Genomic DNA, 27,026 nt, shown 5'->3' on the forward strand with positions numbered 1-27,026 from the left:
CCGAAATGTATTACTGAGTTGAAAGAAGTTGATTCTGGTGCATGGTTTTTAAATGGGACCAGAAAAACTTTTCACATTCACATGAAAAAAATTCTAACCCCCGGGGGTTCTGTCCAAAAAATGAAAATTTCAAAAGTTCCTGTTTTTCTGCTTTAAACTATAGGTATACATCCGAAATATATTACTGAGTTGAAAGAAGTTGATTCTGGTGCATGGTTTTTAAATGGGACCAGAAAAACTTTTCACATTCACATGAAAAAAATTCTAACCCCCGGGGGTTCTGTCCAAAAAATGAAAATTTCAAAAGTTCCTGTTTTTCTGCTTTAAACTATAGGTACACATCCGAAATGTATTACTGAGTTGAAAGAAGTTGATTCTGGTGCATGGTTTTTAAATGGGACCAGAAAAACTTTTCACATTCACATGAAAAAAATTCTAACCCCCGGGGGTTCTGTCCAAAAAATGAAAATTTCAAAAGTTCCTGTTTTTCTGCTTTAAACTATGGGTACACATCCGAAATGTATTACTGAGTTGAAAGAAGTCTATTCTGGTGCATGGTTTTTAAATGGGACCAGAAAAACTTTTCACATTCACATGAAAAAAATTCTAACCCCCGGGGGTTTTGTCCAAAAAATGAAAATTTCAAAAGTTCCTGTTTTTCTGCTTTAAACTATAGGTACACATCCGAAATGTATTACTGAGTTGAAAGAAGTTGATTCTGGTGCAAGATTTTTAAATGGGACCAGAAAAACTTTTCACATTCACATGAAAAAAATTCTAACCCCCGGGGGTTCTGTCCAAAAAATGAAAATTTCAAAAGTTCCTGTTTTTCTGCTTTAAACTATAGGTACACATCCGAAATGTATTACTGAGTTGAAAGAAGTTGATTCTGGTGCATGGTTTTTAAATGGGACCAGAAAAACTTTTCACATTCACATGAAAAAAATTCTAACCCCCGGGGGTTTTGTCCAAACAATAAAAATTTCAAAAGTTCCTGTTTTTCTGCTTTAAACTATAGGTACACATCCGAAATGTATTACTGAGTTGAAAGAAGTTGATTCTGGTGCATGGTTTTTAAATGGGACCAGAAAAACTTTTCACATTCACATGAAAAAAATTCTAACCCCCGGGGGTTCTGTCCAAAAAATGAAAATTTCAAAAGTTCCTGTTTTTCTGCTTTAAACTATAGGTACACATCCGAAATGTATTACTGAGTTGAAAGAAGTTGATTCTGGTGCATGGTTTTTAAATGGGACCAGAAAAACTTTTCACATTCACATGAAAAAAATTCTAACCCCCGGGGGTTTTGTCCAAACAATTAAAATTTCAAAAGTTCCTGTTTTTCTGCCTTAAACTATAGGTACACATCCCAAAAGTATTACGGAGTTGAAAGAAGTTGATTCTGGTGCATGGTTTTTAAATGGGACCAGAAAAACTTTTCACATTCACATGAAAAAAATTCTAACCCCCGGGGGTTTTGTCCAAAAAATGAAAATTTCAAAAGTTCCTGTTTTTCTGCTTTAAACTATAGGTACACATCCGAAATGTATTACTGAGTTGAAAGAAGTTGATTCTGGTGCAAGGTTTTTAAATGGGACCAGAAAAACTTTTCACATTCACATGAAAAAAATTCTAACCCCCGGGGGTTCTGTCCAAAAAATGAAAATTTCAAAAGTTCCTGTTTTTCTGCTTTAAACTATAGGTACACATCCGAAATGTATTACTGAGTTGAAAGAAGTTGATTCTGGTGCATGGTTTTTAAATGGGACCAGAAAAACTTTTCACAGTCACATGAAAAAAATTCTAACCCCCGGGGGTTTTGTCCAAAAAATGAAAATTTCAAAAGTTCCTGTTTTTCTGCTTTAAACTATAGGTACACATCCGAAATGTATTACTGAGTTGAAAGAAGTTGATTCTGGTGCAAGGTTTTTAAATGGGACCAGAAAAACTTTTCACATTCACATGAAAAAAATTCTAACCCCCGGGGGTTTTGTCCAAAAAATGAAAATTTCAAAAGTTCCTGTTTTTCTGCTTTAAACTATAGGTACACATCCGAAATGTATTACTGAGTTGAAAGAAGTTGATTCTGGTGCAAGGTTTTTAAATGGGACCAGAAAAACTTTTCACAGTCACATGAAAAAAATTCTAACCCCCGGGGGTTCTGTCCAAAAAATGAAAATTTCAAAAGTTCCTGTTTTTCTGCTTTAAACTATAGGTACACATCCGAAATGTATTACTGAGTTGAAAGAAGTTGATTCTGGTGCATGGTTTTTAAATGGGACCAGAAAAACTTTTCACAGTCACATGAAAAAAATTCTAACCCCCGGGGGTTCTGTCCAATAAATGAAAATTTCAAAAGTTCCTGTTTTTCTGCTTTAAACTATAGGTACACATCAGAAATGTATTACTGAGTTGAAAGAAGTCTATTCTGGTGCAAGGTTTTTAAATGGGACCAGAAAAACTTTTCACATTCACATGAAAAAAATTCTAAGCCCCGGGTGTTTTGTCCAAAAAATGAAAATTTTAAAAGTTCCTGTTTTTCTGCCTTAAACTATAGGTACACATCCCAAAAGTATTACGGAGTTGAAAGAAGTTTATTCTGGTGCATGGTTTTTAAATGGGACCAGAAAAACTTTTCACATTCACATGAAAAAAATTCTAACCCCCGGGGGTTTTGTCCAAAAAATGAAAATTTCAAAAGTTCCTGTTTTTCTGCTTTAAACTATAGGTACACATCCGAAATGTATTACTGAGTTGAAAGAAGTTGATTCTGGTGCATGGTTTTTAAATGGGACCAGAAAAACTTTTCACATTCACATGAAAAAAATTCTAACCCCTGGGGGTTCTGTCCAAAAAAATGAAAATTTCAAAAGTTCCTGTTTTTCTGCTTTAAACTATAGGTACACATCCGAAATGTATTACTGAGTTGAAAGAAGTCTATTCTGGTGCATGGTTTTTAAATGGGACCAGAAAAACTTTTCACATTCACATGAAAAAAATTCTAACCCCCGGGGGTTTTGTCCAAAAAATGAAAATTTCAAAAGTTCCTGTTTTTCTGCTTTAAACTATAGGTACACATCCGAAATGTATTACTGAGTTGAAAGAAGTCTATTCTGGTGCATGGTTTTTAAATGGGACCAGAAAAACTTTTCACATTCACATGAAAAAAATTCTAAGCCCCGGGTGTTTTGTCCAAAAAAAGAAAATTTCATAAGTTCCTGTTTTTCTGCCTTAAAATATAGGTAAACATCCGAAATGTATTACTGAGTTGAAAGAAGTTGATTCTGGTGCATGGTTTTTAAATGGGACCAGAAAAACTTTTCACATTCACATGAAAAAAATTCTAACCCCCGGGGGTTTTGTCCAAAAAATGAAAATTTCAAAAGTTCCTGTTTTTCTGCCTTAAACTATAGGTACACATCCCAAAAGTATTACGGAGTTGAAAGAAGTTGATTCTGGTGCATGGTTTTTAAATGGGACCAGAAAAACTTTTCACATTCACATGAAAAAAATACTAACCCCCGGGGGTTTTGTCCAAAAAATGAAAATTTCAAAAGTTCCTGTTTTTCTGCTTTAAACTATAGGTACACATCCGAAATGTATTACTGAGTTGAAAGAAGTCTATTCTGGTGCATGGTTTTTAAATGGGACCAGAAAAACTTTTCACATTCACATGAAAAAAATTCTAAGCCCCGGGTGTTTTGTCCAAAAAAAGAAAATTTCAAAAGTTCCTGTTTTTCTGCCTTAAAATATAGGTAAACATCCGAAATGTATTACTGAGTTGAAAGAAGTTGATTCTGGTGCATGGTTTTTAAATGGGACCAGAAAAACTTTTCACATTCACATGAAAAAAATTCTAACCCCCGGGGGTTTTGTCCAAAAAATGAAAATTTCAAAAGTTATTGTTTTTCTGCTTTAAACTATAGGTACACATCCGAAATGTATTACTGAGTTGAAAGAAGTTGATTCTGGTGCATGGTTTTTAAATGGGACCAGAAAAACTTTTCACATTCACATGAAAAAAATTCTAACCCCCGGGGGTTTTGTCCAAAAAATGAAAATTTCAAAAGTTCCTGTTATTCTGCTTTAAACTATAGGTACACATCCAAAATGTATTACTGAGTTGAAAGAAGTTGATTCTGGTGCATGGTTTTTAAATGGGACCAGAAAAACTTTTCACATTCACATGAAAAAAATTCTAACCCCCGGAGGTTTTGTCCAAAAAATGAAAATTTCAAAAGTTCCTGTTTTTCTGCTTTAAACTATAGGTACACATCCGAAATGTATTACTGAGTTGAAAGAAGTTGATTCTGGTGCATGGTTTTTAAATGGGACCAGAAAAACTTTTCACATTCACATGAAAAAAATTCTAACCCCCGGGGGTTTTGTCCAAAAAATGAAAATTTCAAAAGTTCCTGTTATTCTGCTTCGCATCGCATCGCATCGCATCGCATGCGACCATCGGATGCGATGACCCGATTTTTCCATAGGAATCAATGTTAAAATGATTCCTATGGAAAAAGGGGTCCTTTTCATACCCCTACTATCCAAGTGGGCATGGAGTTGGATATAAACCTGTGGCGAGCGTAGCGAGCCACCGAGCCCGAAGCGTGGCGAGCGAAGCGAGCCCCGCGAGGGGACGGTATTCCGTGTCCCCTCGCGGGGCTCGCTACGCTCGCCACGCTTCGGGCTCGGTGGCTCGCTACGCTCGCCACAGGTTTATATCAAACTCCATGCCCACTTGGACAGTAGGGGTATGAAAAGGACCCCTTTTTCCCATTGAATTCCATGTTAAAATGGACTCAGTCCATTTTAACATTGATTCCTATGGAAAAATCGGGTCATCGCATCGCATCGCATCCGATGGTCGCATGCGATGCGATGCGATGTGCCCGATCCGACCCGATTTTGAAATCGGGCGTCCGGATAACTCACAAGTACCGAAAATTTCAAAAGTTCCTGTTTTTCTGCCTTAAAATATAGGTAAACATCCGAAATGTATTACTGAGTTGAAAGAAGTTGATTCTGGTGCATGGTTTTTAAATGGGACCAGAAAAACTTTTCACATTCACATGAAAAAAATTCTAACCCCCGGGGGTTTTGTCCAAAAAATGAAAATTTCAAAAGTTCCTGTTTTTCTGCTTTAAACTATAGGTACACATCCGAAATGTATTACTGAGTTGAAAGAAGTTGATTCTGGTGCATGGTTTTTAAATGGGACCAGAAAAACTTTTCACATTCACATGAAAAAAATTCTAACCCCCGGGGGTTCTGTCCAAAAGATGAAAATTTCAAAAGTTCCTGTTTTTCTGCTTTAAACTATAGGTACACATCCGAAATGTATTACTGAGTTAAAAGTAGTTGATTCTGGTGCATGGTTTTTAAATGGGACCATAAAAACTTTTCACATTCACATGAAAAAAATTCTAACCCCCGGGGGTTTTGTCCAAAAAATGAAAATTTCAAAAGTTCCTGTTTTTCTGCCTTAAACTATAGGTACACATCCCAAAAGTATTACGGAGTTGAAAGAAGTTGATTCTGGTGCATGGTTTTTAAATGGGACCAGAAAAACTTTTCACATTCACATGAAAAAAATTCTAACCCCCGGGGGTTTTGTCCAAAAAATGAAAATTTCGAAAGTTCCTGTTTTTCTGCTTTAAACTATAGGTACACATCCGAAATGTATTACTGAGTTGAAAGAAGTCTATTCTGGTGCATGGTTTTTAAATGGGACCAGAAAAACTTTTCACATTCACATGAAAAAAAATCTAACCCCCGGGGGTTTTGTCCAAAAAATGAAAATTTCAAAAGTTCCTGTTTTTCTGCCTTAAACTATAGGTACACATCCCAAAAGTATTACGGAGTTGAAAGAAGTTGATTCTGGTGCATGGTTTTTAAATGGGACCAGAAAAACTTTTCACATTCACATGAAAAAAATACTAACCCCCGGGGGTTTTGTCCAAAACATGAAAATTTCAAAAGTTCCTGTTTTTCTGCTTTAAACTATAGGTACACATCCGAAATGTATTACTGAGTTGAAAGAAGTCTATTCTGGTGCATGGTTTTGAAATGGGACCAGAAAAACTTTTCACATTCACATGAAAAAAATTCTAAGCCCCGGGTGTTTTGTCCAAAAAAAGAAAATTTCAAAAGTTCCTGTTTTTCTGCCTTAAAATATAGGTAAACATCCGAAATGTATTACTGAGTTGAAAGAAGTTGATTCTGGTGCATGGTTTTTAGATGGGACCAGAAAAACTTTTCACAATCACATGAAAAAAATTCTAACCCCCGGGGGTTTTGTCCAAAAAATGAAAATTTCAAAAGTTATTGTTTTTCTGCTTTAACTTATAGGTACACATCCGAAATGTATTACTGAGTTGAAAGAAGTTGATTCTGGTGCATGGTTTTTAAATGGGACCAGAAAAACTTTTCACATTCACATGAAAAAAATTCTAACCCCCGGGGGTTTTGTCCAAAAAATGAAAATTTCAAAAGTTCCTGTTATTCTGCTTTAAACTATAGGTACACATCCCAAAAGTATTACGGAGTTGAAAGAAGTTGATTCCGGTGCATGGTTTTTAAATGGGACCAGAAAAACTTTTCACATTCACATGAAAAAAATTCTAACCCCCGGGGGTTTTGTCCAAAAAATGAAAATTTCAAAAGTTCCTGTTTTTCTGCTTTAAACTATAGGTACACATCCGAAATGTATTACTGAGTTGAAAGAAGTTGATTCTGGTGCATGGTTTTTAAATGGGACCAGAAAAACTTTTCACATTCACATGAAAAAAATTCTAACCCCCGGGGGTTCTGTCCAAAAAATGAAAATTTCAAAAGTTCCTGTTTTTCTGCTTTAAACTATAGGTACACATCCGAAATATATTACTGAGTTGAAAGAAGTTGATTCTGGTGCATGGTTTTTAAATGGGACCAGAAAAACTTTTCACATTCACATGAAAAAAATTCTAACCCCCGGGGGTTCTGTCCAAAAAATGAAAATTTCAAAAGTTCCTGTTTTTCTGCTTTAAACTATAGGTACACATCCGAAATGTATTACTGAGTTGAAAGAAGTTGATTCTGGTGCATGGTTTTTAAATGGGACCAGAAAAACTTTTCACATTCACATGAAAAAAATTCTAACCCCCGGGGGTTCTGTCCAAAAAATGAAAATTTCAAAAGTTCCTGTTTTTCTGCTTTAAACTATGGGTACACATCCGAAATGTATTACTGAGTTGAAAGAAGTCTATTCTGGTGCATGGTTTTTAAATGGGACCAGAAAAACTTTTCACATTCACATGAAAAAAATTCTAACCCCCGGGGGTTTTGTCCAAAAAATGAAAATTTCAAAAGTTCCTGTTTTTCTGCTTTAAACTATAGGTACACATCCGAAATGTATTACTGAGTTGAAAGAAGTTGATTCTGGTGCATGGTTTTTAAATGGGACCAGAAAAACTTTTCACATTCACATGAAAAAAATTCTAACCCCCAGGGGTTTTGTCCAAACAATTAAAATTTCAAAAGTTCCTGTTTTTCTGCTTTAAACTATAGGTACACATCCGAAATGTATTACTGAGTTGAAAGAAGTTGATTCTGGTGCATGGTTTTTAAATGGGACCAGAAAAACTTTTCACATTCACATGAAAAAAATTCTAACCCCCGGGGGTTTTGTCCAAAAAATGAAAATTTCAAAAGTTCCTGTAATACCCCATTCACATTGCAGCTGTAACACGGTATATTGCCGTTTTTTTAGTGCTTTAAAACGGTTCCAGCTGCAATGTGAAAGCTACATTGTCAATTTACCGGTTACAGAAAACCGGTATTTTGACACGTGTTAAAAGCAGGATCCTACACGTTTCTGAGCCGTTTTCCCTGCAGTCTGAACAGCTCAGAAACGGTATTTGCTAAGAATGATAACCACACTTGATCCCCGCCCACAAGCAGGAAAAAAAACATTTAAAATGACATTGTATGGCTTTCTATGGGTGAAACGGGTTGAATCTGAAAGGTACAAAACGGTATTTAAACTGCAATATACCTTTACATCATGCAATATGAAAGGGGTTTAACTGGCTTTTGACCAGTTTTAAGACACGTTTAGAAAATCGGGTTAAAAGCAGGTTTTTGCAATGTGAAAGCAGTATTATTCTGCTTTAAACTATAGGTACACATCCCAAAAGTATTACGGAGTTGAAAGAAGTTGATTCCGGTGCATGGTTTTTAAATGGGACCAGAAAAACTTTTCACATTCACATGAAAAAAATTCTAACCCCCGGGGGTTTTGTCCAAAAAATGAAAATTTCAAAAGTTCCTGTTTTTCTGCTTTAAACTATAGGTACACATCCGAAATGTATTACTGAGTTGAAAGAAGTTGATTCTGGTGCATGGTTTTTAAATGGGACCAGAAAAACTTTTCACATTCACATGAAAAAAATTCTAACCCCCGGGGGTTCTGTCCAAAAAATGAAAATTTCAAAAGTTCCTGTTTTTCTGCTTTAAACTATAGGTACACATCCGAAATATATTACTGAGTTGAAAGAAGTTGATTCTGGTGCATGGTTTTTAAATGGGACCAGAAAAACTTTTCACATTCACATGAAAAAAATTCTAACCCCCGGGGGTTCTGTCCAAAAAATGAAAATTTCAAAAGTTCCTGTTTTTCTGCTTTAAACTATAGGTACACATCCGAAATGTATTACTGAGTTGAAAGAAGTTGATTCTGGTGCATGGTTTTTAAATGGGACCAGAAAAACTTTTCACATTCACATGAAAAAAATTCTAACCCCCGGGGGTTCTGTCCAAAAAATGAAAATTTCAAAAGTTCCTGTTTTTCTGCTTTAAACTATGGGTACACATCCGAAATGTATTACTGAGTTGAAAGAAGTCTATTCTGGTGCATGGTTTTTAAATGGGACCAGAAAAACTTTTCACATTCACATGAAAAAAATTCTAACCCCCGGGGGTTTTGTCCAAAAAATGAAAATTTCAAAAGTTCCTGTTTTTCTGCTTTAAACTATAGGTACACATCCGAAATGTATTACTGAGTTGAAAGAAGTTGATTCTGGTGCAAGATTTTTAAATGGGACCAGAAAAACTTTTCACATTCACATGAAAAAAATTCTAACCCCCGGGGGTTCTGTCCAAAAAATGAAAATTTCAAAAGTTCCTGTTTTTCTGCTTTAAACTATAGGTACACATCCGAAATGTATTACTGAGTTGAAAGAAGTTGATTCTGGTGCATGGTTTTTAAATGGGACCAGAAAAACTTTTCACATTCACATGAAAAAAATTCTAACCCCCGGGGGTTTTGTCCAAACAATTAAAATTTCAAAAGTTCCTGTTTTTCTGCTTTAAACTATAGGTACACATCCGAAATGTATTACTGAGTTGAAAGAAGTTGATTCTGGTGCATGGTTTTTAAATGGGACCAGAAAAACTTTTCACATTCACATGAAAAAAATTCTAACCCCCGGGGGTTCTGTCCAAAAAATGAAAATTTCAAAAGTTCCTGTTTTTCTGCTTTAAACTATAGGTACACATCCGAAATGTATTACTGAGTTGAAAGAAGTTGATTCTGGTGCATGGTTTTTAAATGGGACCAGAAAAACTTTTCACATTCACATGAAAAAAATTCGAACCCCCGGGGGTTTTGTCCAAACAATTAAAATTTCAAAAGTTCCTGTTTTTCTGCCTTAAACTATAGGTACACATCCCAAAAGTATTACGGAGTTGAAAGAAGTTGATTCTGGTGCATGGTTTTTAAATGGGACCAGAAAAACTTTTCACATTCACATGAAAAAAATTCTAACCCCCGGGGGTTTTGTCCAAAAAATGAAAATTTCAAAAGTTCCTGTTTTTCTGCTTTAAACTATAGGTACACATCCGAAATGTATTACTGAGTTGAAAGAAGTTGATTCTGGTGCAAGGTTTTTAAATGGGACCAGAAAAACTTTTCACATTCACATGAAAAAAATTCTAACCCCCGGGGGTTCTGTCCAAAAAATGAAAATTTCAAAAGTTCCTGTTTTTCTGCTTTAAACTATAGGTACACATCCGAAATGTATTACTGAGTTGAAAGAAGTTGATTCTGGTGCATGGTTTTTAAATGGGACCAGAAAAACTTTTCACAGTCACATGAAAAAAATTCTAACCCCCGGGGGTTTTGTCCAAAAAATGAAAATTTCAAAAGTTCCTGTTTTTCTGCTTTAAACTATAGGTACACATCCGAAATGTATTACTGAGTTGAAAGAAGTTGATTCTGGTGCAAGGTTTTTAAATGGGACCAGAAAAACTTTTCACAGTCACATGAAAAAAATTCTAACCCCCGGGGGTTCTGTCCAAAAAATGAAAATTTCAAAAGTTCCTGTTTTTCTGCTTTAAACTATAGGTACACATCCGAAATGTATTACTGAGTTGAAAGAAGTTGATTCTGGTGCATGGTTTTTAAATGGGACCAGAAAAACTTTTCACAGTCACATGAAAAAAATTCTAACCCCCGGGGGTTTTGTCCAAAAAATGAAAATTTCAAAAGTTCCTGTTTTTCTGCTTTAAACTATAGGTACACATCCGAAATGTATTACTGAGTTGAAAGAAGTTGATTCTGGTGCAAGGTTTTTAAATGGGACCAGAAAAACTTTTCACATTCACATGAAAAAAATTCTAACCCCCGGGGGTTCTGTCCAATAAATGAAAATTTCAAAAGTTCCTGTTTTTCTGCTTTAAACTATAGGTACACATCAGAAATGTATTACTGAGTTGAAAGAAGTCTATTCTGGTGCATGGTTTTTAAATGGGACCAGAAAAACTTTTCACATTCACATGAAAAAAATTCTAAGCCCCGGGTGTTTTGTCCAAAAAATGAAAATTTTAAAAGTTCCTGTTTTTCTGCCATAAACTATAGGTACACATCCCAAAAGTATTACGGAGTTGAAAGAAGTTTATTCTGGTGCATGGTTTTTAAATGGGACCAGAAAAACTTTTCACATTCACATGAAAAAAATTCTAACCCCCGGGGGTTTTGTCCAAAAAATGAAAATTTCAAAAGTTCCTGTTTTTCTGCTTTAAACTATAGGTACACATCCGAAATGTATTACTGAGTTGAAAGAAGTTGATTCTGGTGCATGGTTTTTAAATGGGACCAGAAAAACTTTTCACATTCACATGAAAAAAATTCTAACCCCTGGGGGTTCTGTCCAAAAAAATGAAAATTTCAAAAGTTCCTGTTTTTCTGCTTTAAACTATAGGTACACATCCGAAATGTATTACTGAGTTGAAAGAAGTCTATTCTGGTGCATGGTTTTTAAATGGGACCAGAAAAACTTTTCACATTCACATGAAAAAAATTCTAACCCCCGGGGGTTTTGTCCAAAAAATGAAAATTTCAAAAGTTCCTGTTTTTCTGCTTTAAACTATAGGTACACATCCGAAATGTATTACTGAGTTGAAAGAAGTCTATTCTGGTGCATGGTTTTTAAATGGGACCAGAAAAACTTTTCACATTCACATGAAAAAAATTCTAAGCCCCGGGTGTTTTGTCCAAAAAAAGAAAATTTCATAAGTTCCTGTTTTTCTGCCTTAAAATATAGGTAAACATCCGAAATGTATTACTGAGTTGAAAGAAGTTGATTCTGGTGCATGGTTTTTAAATGGGACCAGAAAAACTTTTCACATTCACATGAAAAAAATTCTAACCCCCGGGGGTTTTGTCCAAAAAATGAAAATTTCAAAAGTTCCTGTTTTTCTGCCTTAAACTATAGGTACACATCCCAAAAGTATTACGGAGTTGAAAGAAGTTGATTCTGGTGCATGGTTTTTAAATGGGACCAGAAAAACTTTTCACATTCACATGAAAAAAATACTAACCCCCGGGGGTTTTGTCCAAAAAATGAAAATTTCAAAAGTTCCTGTTTTTCTGCTTTAAACTATAGGTACACATCCGAAATGTATTACTGAGTTGAAAGAAGTCTATTCTGGTGCATGGTTTTTAAATGGGACCAGAAAAACTTTTCACATTCACATGAAAAAAATTCTAAGCCCCGGGTGTTTTGTCCAAAAAAAGAAAATTTCAAAAGTTATTGTTTTTCTGCTTTAAACTATAGGTACACATCCGAAATGTATTACTGAGTTGAAAGAAGTTGATTCTGGTGCATGGTTTTTAAATGGGACCAGAAAAACTTTTCACATTCACATGAAAAAAATTCTAACCCCGGGGGTTTTGTCCAAAAAATGAAAATTTCAAAAGTTCCTGTTATTCTGCTTTAAACTATAGGTACACATCCAAAATGTATTACTGAGTTGAAAGAAGTTGATTCTGGTGCAAGGTTTTTAAATGGGACCAGAAAAACTTTTCACATTCACATGAAAAAAATTCTAACCCCCGGGGGTTCTGTCCAATAAATGAAAATTTCAAAAGTTCCTGTTTTTCTGCTTTAAACTATAGGTACACATCAGAAATGTATTACTGAGTTGAAAGAAGTCTATTCTGGTGCATGGTTTTTAAATGGGACCAGAAAAACTTTTCACATTCACATGAAAAAAATTCTAAGCCCCGGGTGTTTTGTCCAAAAAATGAAAATTTTAAAAGTTCCTGTTTTTCTGCCATAAACTATAGGTACACATCCCAAAAGTATTACGGAGTTGAAAGAAGTTTATTCTGGTGCATGGTTTTTAAATGGGACCAGAAAAACTTTTCACATTCACATGAAAAAAATTCTAACCCCCGGGGGTTTTGTCCAAAAAATGAAAATTTCAAAAGTTCCTGTTTTTCTGCTTTAAACTATAGGTACACATCCGAAATGTATTACTGAGTTGAAAGAAGTTGATTCTGGTGCATGGTTTTTAAATGGGACCAGAAAAACTTTTCACATTCACATGAAAAAAATTCTAACCCCTGGGGGTTCTGTCCAAAAAAATGAAAATTTCAAAAGTTCCTGTTTTTCTGCTTTAAACTATAGGTACACATCCGAAATGTATTACTGAGTTGAAAGAAGTCTATTCTGGTGCATGGTTTTTAAATGGGACCAGAAAAACTTTTCACATTCACATGAAAAAAATTCTAACCCCCGGGGGTTTTGTCCAAAAAATGAAAATTTCAAAAGTTCCTGTTTTTCTGCTTTAAACTATAGGTACACATCCGAAATGTATTACTGAGTTGAAAGAAGTCTATTCTGGTGCATGGTTTTTAAATGGGACCAGAAAAACTTTTCACATTCACATGAAAAAAATTCTAAGCCCCCGGGTGTTTTGTCCAAAAAAAGAAAATTTCATAAGTTCCTGTTTTTCTGCCTTAAAATATAGGTAAACATCCGAAATGTATTACTGAGTTGAAAGAAGTTGATTCTGGTGCATGGTTTTTAAATGGGACCAGAAAAACTTTTCACATTCACATGAAAAAAATTCTAACCCCCGGGGGTTTTGTCCAAAAAATGAAAATTTCAAAAGTTCCTGTTTTTCTGCCTTAAACTATAGGTACACATCCCAAAAGTATTACGGAGTTGAAAGAAGTTGATTCTGGTGCATGGTTTTTAAATGGGACCAGAAAAACTTTTCACATTCACATGAAAAAAATACTAACCCCCGGGGGTTTTGTCCAAAAAATGAAAATTTCAAAAGTTCCTGTTTTTCTGCTTTAAACTATAGGTACACATCCGAAATGTATTACTGAGTTGAAAGAAGTCTATTCTGGTGCATGGTTTTTAAATGGGACCAGAAAAACTTTTCACATTCACATGAAAAAAATTCTAAGCCCCGGGTGTTTTGTCCAAAAAAAGAAAATTTCAAAAGTTATTGTTTTTCTGCTTTAAACTATAGGTACACATCCGAAATGTATTACTGAGTTGAAAGAAGTTGATTCTGGTGCATGGTTTTTAAATGGGACCAGAAAAACTTTTCACATTCACATGAAAAAAATTCTAACCCCGGGGGTTTTGTCCAAAAAATGAAAATTTCAAAAGTTCCTGTTATTCTGCTTTAAACTATAGGTACACATCCAAAATGTATTACTGAGTTGAAAGAAGTTGATTCTGGTGCATGGTTTTTAAATGGGACCAGAAAAACTTTTCACATTCACATGAAAAAAATTCTAACCCCCGGAGGTTTTGTCCAAAAAATGAAAATTTCAAAAGTTCCTGTTTTTCTGCTTTAAACTATAGGTACACATCCGAAATGTATTACTGAGTTGAAAGAAGTTGATTCTGGTGCATGGTTTTTAAATGGGACCAGAAAAACTTTTCACATTCACATGAAAAAAATTCTAACCCCCGGGGGTTTTGTCCAAAAAATGAAAATTTCAAAAGTTCCTGTTTTTCTGCTTTAAACTATAGGTACACATCCGAAATGTATTACTGAGTTGAAAGAAGTTGATTCTGGTGCAAGGTTTTTAAATGGGACCAGAAAAACTTTTCACATTCACATGAAAAAAATTCTAACCCCCGGGGGTTCTGTCCAAAAAATGAAAATTTCAAAAGTTCCTGTTTTTCTGCTTTAAACTATAGGTACACATCCGAAATTTATTACTGAGTTGAAAGAAGTTGATTCTGGTGCATGATTTTTAAATGGGACCAGAAAAACTTTTCACATTCACATGAAAAAAATTCTAACCCCCGGGGGTTCTGTCCAAAAAATGAAAATTTCAAAAGTTCCTGTTTTTCTGCTTTAAACTATAGGTACACATCCGAAATGTATTACTGAGTTGAAAGAAGTTGATTCTGGTGCATGGTTTTTAAATGGGACCAGAAAAACTTTTCACATTCACATGAAAAAAATTCTAACCTCCGGGGGTTTTGTCCAAAAAATGAACATTTCAAAAGTTCCTGTTTTTCTGCTTTAAACTATAGGTACACATCCGAAATGTATTACTGAGTTGAAAGAAGTTGATTCTGGTGCATGGTTTTTAAATGGGACCAGAAAAACTTTTGACAGTCACATGAAAAAAATTCTAACCCCCGGGGGTTTTGTCCAAAAAATGAAAATTTCAAAAGTTCCTGTTTTTCTGCTTTAAACTATAGGTACACATCCCAAATGTATTACTGAGTTGAAAGAAGTTGATTCTGGTGCAAGGTTTTTAAATGGGACCAGAAAAACTTTTCACATTCACATGAAAAAAATTCTAACCCCCGGGGGTTCTGTCCAAAAAATGAAAATTTCAAAAGTTCCTGTTTTTCTGCTTTAAACTATAGGTACACATCCGAAATTTATTACTGAGTTGAAAGAAGTTGATTCTGGAGCATGGTTTTTAAATGGGACCAGAAAAACTTTTCACAGTCACATGAAAAAAATTCTAACCCCCGGGGGTTTTGTCCAAAAAATGAAAATTTCAAAAGTTCCTGTTTTTCTGCTTTAAACTATAGGTACACATCCGAAATGTATTACTGAGTTGAAAGAAGTTGATTCTGGTGCATGGTTTTTAAATGGGACCAGAAAAACTTTTCACATTCACATGAAAAAAATTCTAACCCCCGGGGGTTCTGTCCAAAAAATGAAAATTTCAAAAGTTCCTGTTTTTCTGCTTTAAACTATAGGTACACAACCGAAATGTATTACTGAGTTGAAAGAAGTTGATTCTGGTGCATGGTTTTTAAATGGGACCAGAAAAACTTTTCACAGTCACATGAAAAAAATTCTAACCCCCGGGGGTTTTGTCCAAAAAATGAAAATTTCAAAAGTTCCTGTTTTTCTGCTTTAAACTATAGGTACACATCCGAAATGTATTACTGAGTTGAAAGAAGTCTATTCTGGTGCATGGTTTTTAAATGGGACCAGAAAAACTTTTCACATTCACATGAAAAAAATTCTAAGCCCCGGGTGTTTTGTCCAAAAAAAGAAAATTTCAAAAGTTATTGTTTTTCTGCTTTAAACTATAGGTACACATCCGAAATGTATTACTGAGTTGAAAGAAGTTGATTCTGGTGCATGGTTTTTAAATGGGACCAGAAAAACTTTTCACATTCACATGAAAAAAATTCTAACCCCCGGGGGTTTTGTCCAAAAAATGAAAATTTCAAAAGTTCCTGTTATTCTGCTTTAAACTATAGGTACACATCCAAAATGTATTACTGAGTTGAAAGAAGTTGATTCTGGTGCATGGTTTTTAAATGGGACCAGAAAAACTTTTCACATTCACATGAAAAAAATTCTAACCCCCGGAGGTTTTGTCCAAAAAATGAAAATTTCAAAAGTTCCTGTTTTTCTGCTTTAAACTATAGGTACACATCCGAAATGTATTACTGAGTTGAAAGAAGTTGATTCTGGTGCATGGTTTTTAAATGGGACCAGAAAAACTTTTCACATTCACATGAAAAAAATTCTAACCCCCGGGGGTTTTGTCCAAAAAATGAAAATTTCAAAAGTTCCTGTTTTTCTGCTTTAAACTATAGGTACACATCCGAAATGTATTACTGAGTTGAAAGAAGTTGATTCTGGTGCAAGGTTTTTAAATGGGACCAGAAAAACTTTTCACATTCACATGAAAAAAATTCTAACCCCCGGGGGTTCTGTCCAAAAAATGAAAATTTCAAAAGTTCCTGTTTTTCTGCTTTAAACTATAGGTACACATCCGAAATGTATTACTGAGTTGAAAGAAGTTGATTCTGGTGCATGATTTTTAAATGGGACCAGAAAAACTTTTCACATTCACATGAAAAAAATTCTAACCCCCGGGGGTTCTGTCCAAAAAATGAAAATTTCAAAAGTTCCTGTTTTTCTGCTTTAAACTATAGGTACACATCCGAAATGTATTACTGAGTTGAAAGAAGTTGATTCTGGTGCATGGTTTTTAAATGGGACCAGAAAAACTTTTCACATTCACATGAAAAAAATTCTAACCTCCGGGGGTTTTGTCCAAAAAATGAACATTTCAAAAGTTCCTGTTTTTCTGCTTTAAACTATAGGTACACATCCGAAATGTATTACTGAGTTGAAAGAAGTTGATTCTGGTGCATGGTTTTTAAATGGGACCAGAAAAACTTTTGACAGTCACATGAAAAAAATTCTAACCCCCGGGGGTTTTGTCCAAAAAATGAAAATTTCAAAAGTTCCTGTTTTTCTGCTTTAAACTATAGGTACACATCCCAAATGTATTACTGAGTTGAAAGAAGTTGATTCTGGTGCAAGGTTTTTAAATGGGACCAGAAAAACTTTTCACATTCACATGAAAAAAATTCTAACCCCCGGGGGTTCTGTCCAAAAAATGAAAATTTCAAAAGTTCCTGTTTTTCTGCTTTAAACTATAGGTACACATCCGAAATTTATTACTGAGTTGAAAGAAGTTGATTCTGGAGCATGGTTTTTAAATGGGACCAGAAAAACTTTTCACAGTCACATGAAAAAAATTCTAACCCCCGGGGGTTTTGTCCAAAAAATGAAAATTTCAAAAGTTCCTGTTTTTCTGCTTTAAACTATAGGTACACATCCGAAATGTATTACTGAGTTGAAAGAAGTTGATTCTGGTGCAAGGTTTTTAAATGGGACCAGAAAAACTTTTCACATTCACATGAAAAAAATTCTAACCCCCGGGGGTTCTGTCCAATAAATGAAAATTTCAAAAGTTCCTGTTTTTCTGCTTTAAACTATAGGTACACATCCGAAATGTATTACTGAGTTGAAAGAAGTTGATTCTGGTGCATGGTTTTTAAATGGGACCAGAAAAACTTTTCACATTCACATGAAAAAAATTCTAACCCCCGGGGGTTCTGTCCAAAAAATGAAAATTTCAAAAGTTCCTGTTTTTCTGCTTTAAACTATAGGTACACAACCGAAATGTATTACTGAGTTGAAAGAAGTTGATTCTGGTGCATGGTTTTTAAATGGGACCAGAAAAACTTTTCACAGTCACATGAAAAAAATTCTAACCCCCGGGGGTTTTGTCCAAAAAATGAAAATTTCAAAAGTTCCTGTTTTTCTGCTTTAAACTATAGGTACACATCCGAAATGTATTACTGAGTTGAAAGAAGTTGATTCTGGTGCATGGTTTTTAAATGGGACCAGAAAAACTTTTCACATTCACATGAAAAAATTCTAACCCCCGGGGGTTCTGTCCAAAAAATGAAAATTTCAAAAGTTCCTGTTTTTCTGCTTTAAACTATAGGTACACATCCGAAATGTATTACTGAGTTGAAAGAAGTCTATTCTGGTGCATGGTTTTTAAATGGGACCAGAAAAACTTTTCACATTCACATGAAAAAAATTCTAACCCCCGGGGGTTTTGTCCAAAAAATGAAAATTTCAAAAGTTCCTGTTTTTCTGCTTTAAACTATAGGTACACATCCGAAATGTATTACTGAGTTGAAAGAAGTTGATTCTGGTGCAAGGTTTTTAAATGGGACCAGAAAAACTTTTCACATTCACATGAAAAAAATTCTAACCCCCGGGGGTTCTGTCCAAAAAATGAAAATTTCAAAAGTTCCTGTTTTTCTGCTTTAAACTATAGGTACACATCCGAAATGTATTACTGAGTTGAAAGAAGTTGATTCTGGTGCATGATTTTTAAATGGGACCAGAAAAACTTTTCACATTCACATGAAAAAAATTCTAACCCCCGGGGGTTCTGTCCAAAAAATGAAAATTTCAAAAGTTCCTGTTTTTCTGCTTTAAACTATAGGTACACATCCCAAAAGTATTACGGAGTTGAAAGAAGTTGATTCTGGTGCATGGTTTTTAAATGGGACCAGAAAAACTTTTCACATTCACATGAAAAAAATTCTAACCCCCGGGGGTTTTGTCCAAAAAATGAAAATTTCAAAAGTTCCTGTTTTTCTGCTTTAAACTATAGGTACACATCCGAAATGTATTACTGAGTTGAAAGAAGTTGATTCTGGTGCAAGGTTTTTAAATGGGACCAGAAAAACTTTTCACATTCACATGAAAAAAATTCTAACCCCCGGGGGTTCTGTCCAAAAAATGAAAATTTCAAAAGTTCCTGTTTTTCTGCTTTAAACTATAGGTACACATCCGAAATGTATTACTGAGTTGAAAGAAGTTGATTCTGGTGCATGGTTTTTAAATGGGACCAGAAAAACTTTTCACAGTCACATTAAAAAAATTCTAACCCCCGGGGGTTTTGTCCAAAAAATGAAAATTTCAAAAAATCCTGTTTTTCTGCTTTAAACTATAGGTACACATCCGAAATGTATTACTGAGTTGAAAGAAGTTGATTCTGGTGCAAGGTTTTTAAATGGGACCAGAAAAACTTTTCACATGAAAAAAATTCTAACCCCCGGAGGTTTTGTCCAAACAATTAAAATTTCAAAAGTTCCTGTTTTTCTGCTTTAAACTATAGGTACACATCCGAAATGTATTACTGAGTTGAAAGAAGTTGATTCTGGTGCATGGTTTTTAAATGGGACAGACAGTATAGGTCTTCCAGGGGGTTTCTTATTGTTTTTGTGTATTTTGGGAAGAAGATACATTGTTGGTGTTTTGGGATTGTTGATTTTTAGATATTCATAATCATTTTTGTTTAGTATCTTATTCTCATGTGCCTCCTGTATGAAGCTCTGATATTCCTTTGTGTACTTCTGACTTGGATTGAAGGATAGTTTCTTATAACAGTTTTGATCTTTTAACTGCCGCTCCAGTTCTTCCAAGTATGATTTGCGTGGCCATAACACAATATTCCCCCCCTTATCGGAGGGTTTTATGACTGTGTCATCCCATTTTTCGATTTCTTTTAGGGCGTCTCTTTCTTCTTTTCTGATGTTATCCCGTCTCAGATTTGTTTTGGGAAAGAGATTGTCTAGATCATGGGATACCATAGATTGAAATACTTGGACTTGGGGGCATATTTTTGGATCTGGGAAGAAAGTAGATTTTCTTTTTATTTTGGTTTTGTCATATGGTTCATTGGGATGTTCAGTGGTTTCGTTTTCTGTTTCCAAATCTTGGAGAATTTGAAGAGCGATTGCATCATCTGTGTCTAACTGTGTTGGGTCTGACACTCCTTTTATTTCATTTTGTAGTTTTAATTGATTTGAGAAGAATTTTTTTTTTTTTTAATGCACATTTAAAAAGTACATCAGCTCATAACAAGTTAATATTGGTAGTATTGGTTACATTTGACTGTAGTTACACAGCTGAATAGTGTACATTAACAATACAAGACTTTACTAAACACAATACAATACATTACAAGACAAAACAACACGGAAGGAAGACAGTGTAGTATATCAACTTTTACAGCATTCGTTTACCCAATGGGCAGTGGAGTGTCAAAGCCTGGACGAAACATTTTTTTAGTTGGGTAACGCATGTATGTGACAGTATAGACATTTTACCTTGCTGTACGGCACATCTTGGCCAGTAGAATTTTCTTAAGCTGCATGGCACGGCTATTTAATCAATTTTTATCTCTTTAGATAAAGAGGGAGAAAAAAAAAGAGGAAGTGAGGAGTAGTAGGTGAGGAGGGAAGGTGAGAAAAAAAAAGGGGGGGGGGTGTGAAGAAGAGAGGGAATCTAAGTCCCCCAAATATTGTGACGTGTTTAACTTTGCTTGCTAATGTGTTAAATATTTTACATAGGTTGATTCTAACCATCTGTGCCATATATTAAGATACATGCTTAACTTTTTCCTACCTAGGTATATATATCTTTCTTGTGCGCTCGTGTAGTTGACTAATGCTATCCATGCAGCAAGGTCAGGGCCATCCTTAGATAACCAAGTTCTTGCTATCATCATTTTGGCCAGTGCACAGATATTGTATACACTAGGTGATTCATCGCGCCCTACGGGCGCTCTTCACACCGTCGTAAGGGGCTGCGCCCCCTTAATTTGTGAACATATGTATATGAGAAAGATGGTTAGAATTGTATGAAACATGGCCTGTATTGCAACTTGAGTTATAGGTGAAATGTGTTAAATAGAGAGCATATGATGTGGAAGGGGGTGTGTATTGTTTTGTTTAATTAAAAAGCAGTTACAGAGTAAGATGTACATTGATAGTGTGGATGGTACAGTGACATTTGTGGGTGTGGGGGGGGCTGTGTGTGCATGTTGTTTAGGTGTGTGTGTGTGTGTGTGCAATAGTATAGTAGGGTGTTTTTGAGTCAGCGGCTCCCCACTGGCGGAGGTCACGACACAGGAAAACAGGAGGATGGGTAGTGATAGGGGTGTGTGGACATAAGGGGGACTAAAGAGGAGGGTGGGAGACACAGTGCAGCTTCTGCCAGTGGGTGAGGGTCCAGTGTGGCAGTACAGGAGTACAGGATGGTGGCCCTGAGTCAGTGTCTCCTCCTACTGGGTGGGAGTTTGGGTTCATGAGAGCAGGAGGCTGGGCTATGAGGCATGATAGGGGCATGTGGGCAACACAGCGTCAGCGACTCCCCAGTGGTGGAAGTTACGGTTCAGGAGAGCAGGAAGCTGGGTAGTGATAGGGGTGTGTGAGTATACGGGGGACTAAAGAGGGGCTTAGGGGTGCCGTGAATTGTGGGAGAGGCGTGGGGGGTGCCGTGAATCAAGGGAGGGAGGGGGCGCAGGTGTCCGCGAATCGCGGGAGAGGGCGGGGTCCACAAAGCGTGGGAGGGGGCGTGAATTGCGGGAGGGGGGGTTGCGAATTGCGGGAGGGGGGGTGTGCGGGGGGTGACACGAATCGTGGGAGGGGGCGTGAATCGTGGGGGGGGGTGCGCGGGGGGTCCGTGAATTGCGGGAGGGTGGGGCACGGGGCGCGATAAATCACCTAGTTGGTTATATATTCTTGTAGAAGGATGGTAGGATGTTGCTGTCATTCAGAATGCATTTACATAAACAGTAATAGTAGCAATAAAAGATCTGACTTAAAACACCTACAGTAAAACAGAACAGGTGTTATATATTATACAAATAATTGGTTGATGATGTGTAGGTTGATTTGCACATAGTTGTCACTGTAAAAAAATTGCTACAAAAAAAATCAACACAGAAAGGTCAACACATGTAAATGTTGACATAAGTGTGGTACTTCATTGGTGTCCATGTCGACACATGAGAATGAATATGAAAACATTCAAAAAAGAAAAATAAATCTTCAAAAACTCATGTCAACCTTTTTCATTGTCGACCATAGCCATGTCAGTGTTTTGCATGTGCCATTTAATCCTGGGGTTGCCGTGAATCGCGAGCGGGGGTAGGGGGGGAGGGAGAAGGTGAGGTGTGTCCGCGAATCACGGGAGGAGGGGTCGTGGGTGGATGCCGTGAATTGCGGGAGGGGGGGGTCGCGGGGGGGGGGCTGTGGGTGCCGCGAATTGTGGGAGGGGGGGACGCAGGGGGTTGCAGTGAATCGTGGGAGGGTGGGTCGCAGGCGCGGGGGGTTGCCGCAATGACCGGGGGGGGAATCGCGGTAGGGGGGGTTGCGGGGGGTGGGGGGTACCGCGAGGAAGGGGGGGCCTGGGGGGTTGGCACAAATCGTGGGAGGGGGGGGTCGCGGGGTGCCACGAATCGCAGGAGGGGGTGTGTCACGGGGTGGGGCCGCAAATCGCGGGAGTTGCCGCGAATTGGGGGGGTGTGCTGTGAATCGCGGGAGGGGGGTCGCCGGGGGGTGCCGCGAATCGCCACAAGAAAAAATCAACACAGAAAGGTCAACACATGTAAATGTTGACATAAGTGTATCATTTCATTGGTGTCCATGTCGACACATGAGAATGAATATGAAAACATTGAAAAAGTGAAAAATAAATCTTCAAAAACTCATGTCAACCTTTTTCATTGTCGACCATAGCCATGTCAGTGTTTTGCATGTGCCATTTAATCGTGGGGTTGCCGTGAATTGGGGGGGGGGAGGGACACATTGCTCTGTTTCTGGACTTTCTTCTTAATTTATGGATTACCATCACCTGTGCTTAAACACCTTTCTTATCAATTACCCTGTTTAAAACAGGTGATGACAATCATAAATTAAGATGGAAGTCCACAAACAGAGCATTCTGTCCCTCCTGGAGAGGGTCATGTTGGGAGGTATGGAGGTGTGGGGTGCTCACCTGGTGTCTCTGGTGAGTAGCTGTGTCTTTGCTGTGTAACATGGAGAGGCAGAGTGTCTGGCACTGTCTGTGGGCTCACTGGGCTGGTTCTCTGTCGTGTGAGTCAGTCATGTGAGTCAGAGGCTCCACCCAGCGTTACAGCTTCAGACACACTTTGAGTGACAGATGTAGCCAAATATATAAGAGATACAGCTTCTCATACTTGTTCAAGGCACTATCTGTGCAGATGGACAAGATACAACTTTTAGAGTTCAGGGTGATTTCCGGGATTCCCGTTTGCACCAATATTTGTAACACTCCATACCAAAACTCCTTTACCACATCGCATTCCCATAGTAAATGCCAAAATGTGCCCAGTGTTCTATTGCATTTTGGACAAAGGGGGGATGTCCTGGCCTTTATCTTTACCAGCCTAGTCATAGACATATAAGATCTGTGCAGGACATACAACTGTATCTGTTGCACTCTTATTGAGTTGGTGGCACACTGAACAGAAGCCAAGGCCATCCCCCATTCGCCAACTGAAAGAACACCTACATCCTCTTCCCATTTCTGGGTTAGTGATTCCAATCCACCGGTGTTGAACGAGTCTGATATCATGTTATACATTCTGGATACCATTTTTTTTGCCCTCTTTTAATAGCTCCCTTTTAATTGGGGATATAGGGAAGATTGGAAAGTTATTTTTAAATTGGGCTTCTAATGCACATCTTATTTGTAGGAACCTAAAGAAGAAAGATTTTGGGAGTTAAAAATCTACCGCCCGGCTTGTATAAGACTTTAAGACACCATGTTCATAAAATTGACTGATCGCTACCACCCCGTGTGGGCCCCAGACGATATCAGGCTGCAGGGTTATTAACTCCCCAAATTTCCCATAATCTGATAGTGGATGGTCAAGCTCAGTATCTGAGAAACCAATTAAGCTATTGGCTTCCCGCCATATCTTTACCGCCTGGGTCACCAAGGGGGGGACTTTTTTGGTAACTCTCCCCTTTAGTAAATACTGGAGCGGAGTACAGCTATCGTTCCCCTGAGCTACCAGAATTTTAACTAGACTATTATCATATTCAATGGTAATCCAATCTTTAATGTGCAGTAATTGCCCTGCTAGGTAGTACCATCTAAAATTGGGGAGGGAGAGCCCACCTGGTGTATTTTTCCTCACTAGAGTATTCATTTGAATTTTGACTCTTTTGTTATTCCATATAAAGGACGACAGCAGGGAGTTTATTTTTTTAAACAAGGACATCGGCAGGTATACTGGTGACTGTTGAATAATATATAGAACCTTGGGTAGAATGATCATCTTGATCAAATTGATCCGACCGGTGACAGTGAGCAGCAATTTGCTCCATGATTTAAACTTTGCTGTGATAAAATCCAGCAGGGGTTGTACATTCATCTGGCAGAACTCATATGGGTTTCTTGATATCCAGATCCCCAGATATTTAAAAGAGTTGGTCCAGCTAACGGGCAGATCCACATGTAGTGCACTAGGTAAATACTGTTTCATAGCCATTATACTGGATTTACTTGTATTTATACTGAAACCTGAATATTTACCATGTGAAGCAATTAAATTTAGCACTTTAACAGCTGAGATTGTGTAATCCTGCATAAAGATTAATAAATCGTCGGCATATAATGCCACTGTGTCAACACATATACCCGCTGCAAAACCTACAATAACAGGGCTAGATCTTATAGCACAAGCTAGCGGTTCAATCGCCAAGGAGAACAAGCTTGGCGATAGGGGACATCCCTGCCTCGTCCCGCGCCCGCGCTGGAGGGAAAAAGCAGCAGATGTCCAGCCATTCATTGATACTCTGGCTGTTGGATTGTTATATAGAATTTGAATCCACCTAATAAAGTTTCCCCCGGGCCGGGGACATACCGGAACTAACAAAGGGGGACTGGGAGAAGGCACTCTTAACAACAAAGATTTCAACAAATTGTTTAAGAGTGCAACAAACTCAGTACAATATTATCCATCGAACCTATTTAACCCCTGAAAAAATAAGCAAATTTTCAGGTAAAGGGGCAGATAAATGCCCAAAATGTAAAGAGGGAGGGTGCGATTTTTGGCATCTCATCTGGCAATGCAATTCGGTGCAAAAATTTTGGAATGACATCAGGGGTGTATTGATCAGTCTGGGAATATCCCAGCTAGAAATCAAGCCCAAATCATTGATATTGGGAGTCTGGCCTAATCAGGGCATGACCGCAGAAAACAGACAGCTGGCCATTAATTTAAGCTCGATAGCAAAACTTTGCATTGCCAGGAATTGGATGTCAAGGAGAGCACCAGGGCTAATAGAATGGACCAACCTGGTTAATAACACCTTTGAACACGAGAGAATAATATATATAACAAGAAAAAATATAAATAAATTTCACAAAATTTGGGGTGAGTGGTATCACTCTAAGTATTATAATGCAGCACAAAGCACTTAGAACGGTGAACGTTAAACCGCCTAATAGAAGTTAGTGTCACAAAGAAATTATAATATATATAAAAAGATATAGAAAAATATAAGATTAAAAAGTACACGAATACTGATTTCATTAAAACACTAAAAATTCAAATAAAATTCACGGTAGGGTGTACACAGTAAGTCTGAGCAAGTTAAAATTGAACTGCCCAAATAAAATAGGAAGAACGTCAAACTATAAAGATTTGAGTTACTAGTTGTTTGAGTCACAATAGGGCAGGGATACACTATAGGATAGATATGGACCTCACAATAAGTTAATCTGGCAGAAAAAAAAAAAAAAGGTTCGGTCAAAGACTAAATGTAAAACTTAAAACTTCCCACCTCCTCAAGGAACAGAAATAAGTTATAGGACAGGGGTTAAAGAACAAAAAAAAGGGTTATAATAGATGGATAGAAAAGGGGCATATGTACAGGGGATCAGGGTCTTAATGATGCAGAACTTTTTTGTGTAGTATGGCTGGGATAGTGCAGTGTCAGGGTTTTGGATATGTAACTATTATGTATGTATTATGTATGGATGTAAATCTTGTATACAAATGTTTATGGATGAGTGTATGTCCAGAAAATGTCAAATAAAGATAAATTTGTAAAAGGTAATAAAGTTTCCCCCAATGCCAAATGCCTTCATAACCGCCCATAGATATTCCCACTCGACTGCATCGAATGCCTTGGCGGCATCTAAAGACATTATTGCTGATTTGCTTGTAATATTTTGCGAAATTTGAAGGTGTCTGAATACTTTTCTTATATTTAGGGATGTGGATTTACCTGGTAGAAACCCCATCTGATTGGGATGAATAATTTTTTCCATATATTTATTCAACCTGGTCACCAATATTTTAGCCAATATCTTTGCCTCTGCGGGGATCAATGAAATTGGCCTATATGCCTCAGGGTCGGTGGGGTCTTTCCCTTGTTTCAGCAGGAGTATTATTTTAGCCTCCAACATAGAACAAGGGCACTCCCCTTTTTCAAAGCAAGACACAAACAAGTTCATCAGTAGTGGAGCAAAAAAACCTACATATTTTTTATAGACATCTATGGGTATACCATCTAAACCAGGGGCCTTTCCTCCTGGTAGTACCTTTATAGCGTATATTATTTCCTCCAGACTTATAGGGGCCTCCAGGACCGCTTTATCGTCTGGGTGCAGAGTGGGCATTACAATATTACTCAAAAAGTTCTGTATTTGCAGGGGCTTAAACTGATTCCTAGATGAGTATAAAGCTTCAAAAAAATCTTTAAATACCATACCAATGTCTTCTGTTCTATGTTGCATAACCCCACTGCTGTCTAGAACTCTATAAATATTGTTTGAAGGTTTTTCTACACGTGCCAGATACGCCAAGTAGCTACCCACTTTGTCAGAAAAGGCATAAGATCTTTGGGTATTCATTTTTGTGTATTTTATATTTTCAGATTTTATAAAGTCGAGCCATTTTTCCCTGGCTTGATCCCATGCAGATTTAGCCGCAGGGGTACCCTCTGTTAAGTATCTGGCTTCACAGGCATTACAAGCATTCTCAAGGTCCGATACTCTCTGTCTATTCACTTTTTTAATCTCGCCTGTTTTTTTCTTGAGAGTGCCAC

This window comes from Crinia signifera, chromosome 19 (genome assembly GCF_055691185.1).
Source record: "Crinia signifera chromosome 19, ASM5569118v1, whole genome shotgun sequence".
NCBI lineage: Eukaryota > Metazoa > Chordata > Amphibia > Anura > Myobatrachidae > Crinia > Crinia signifera.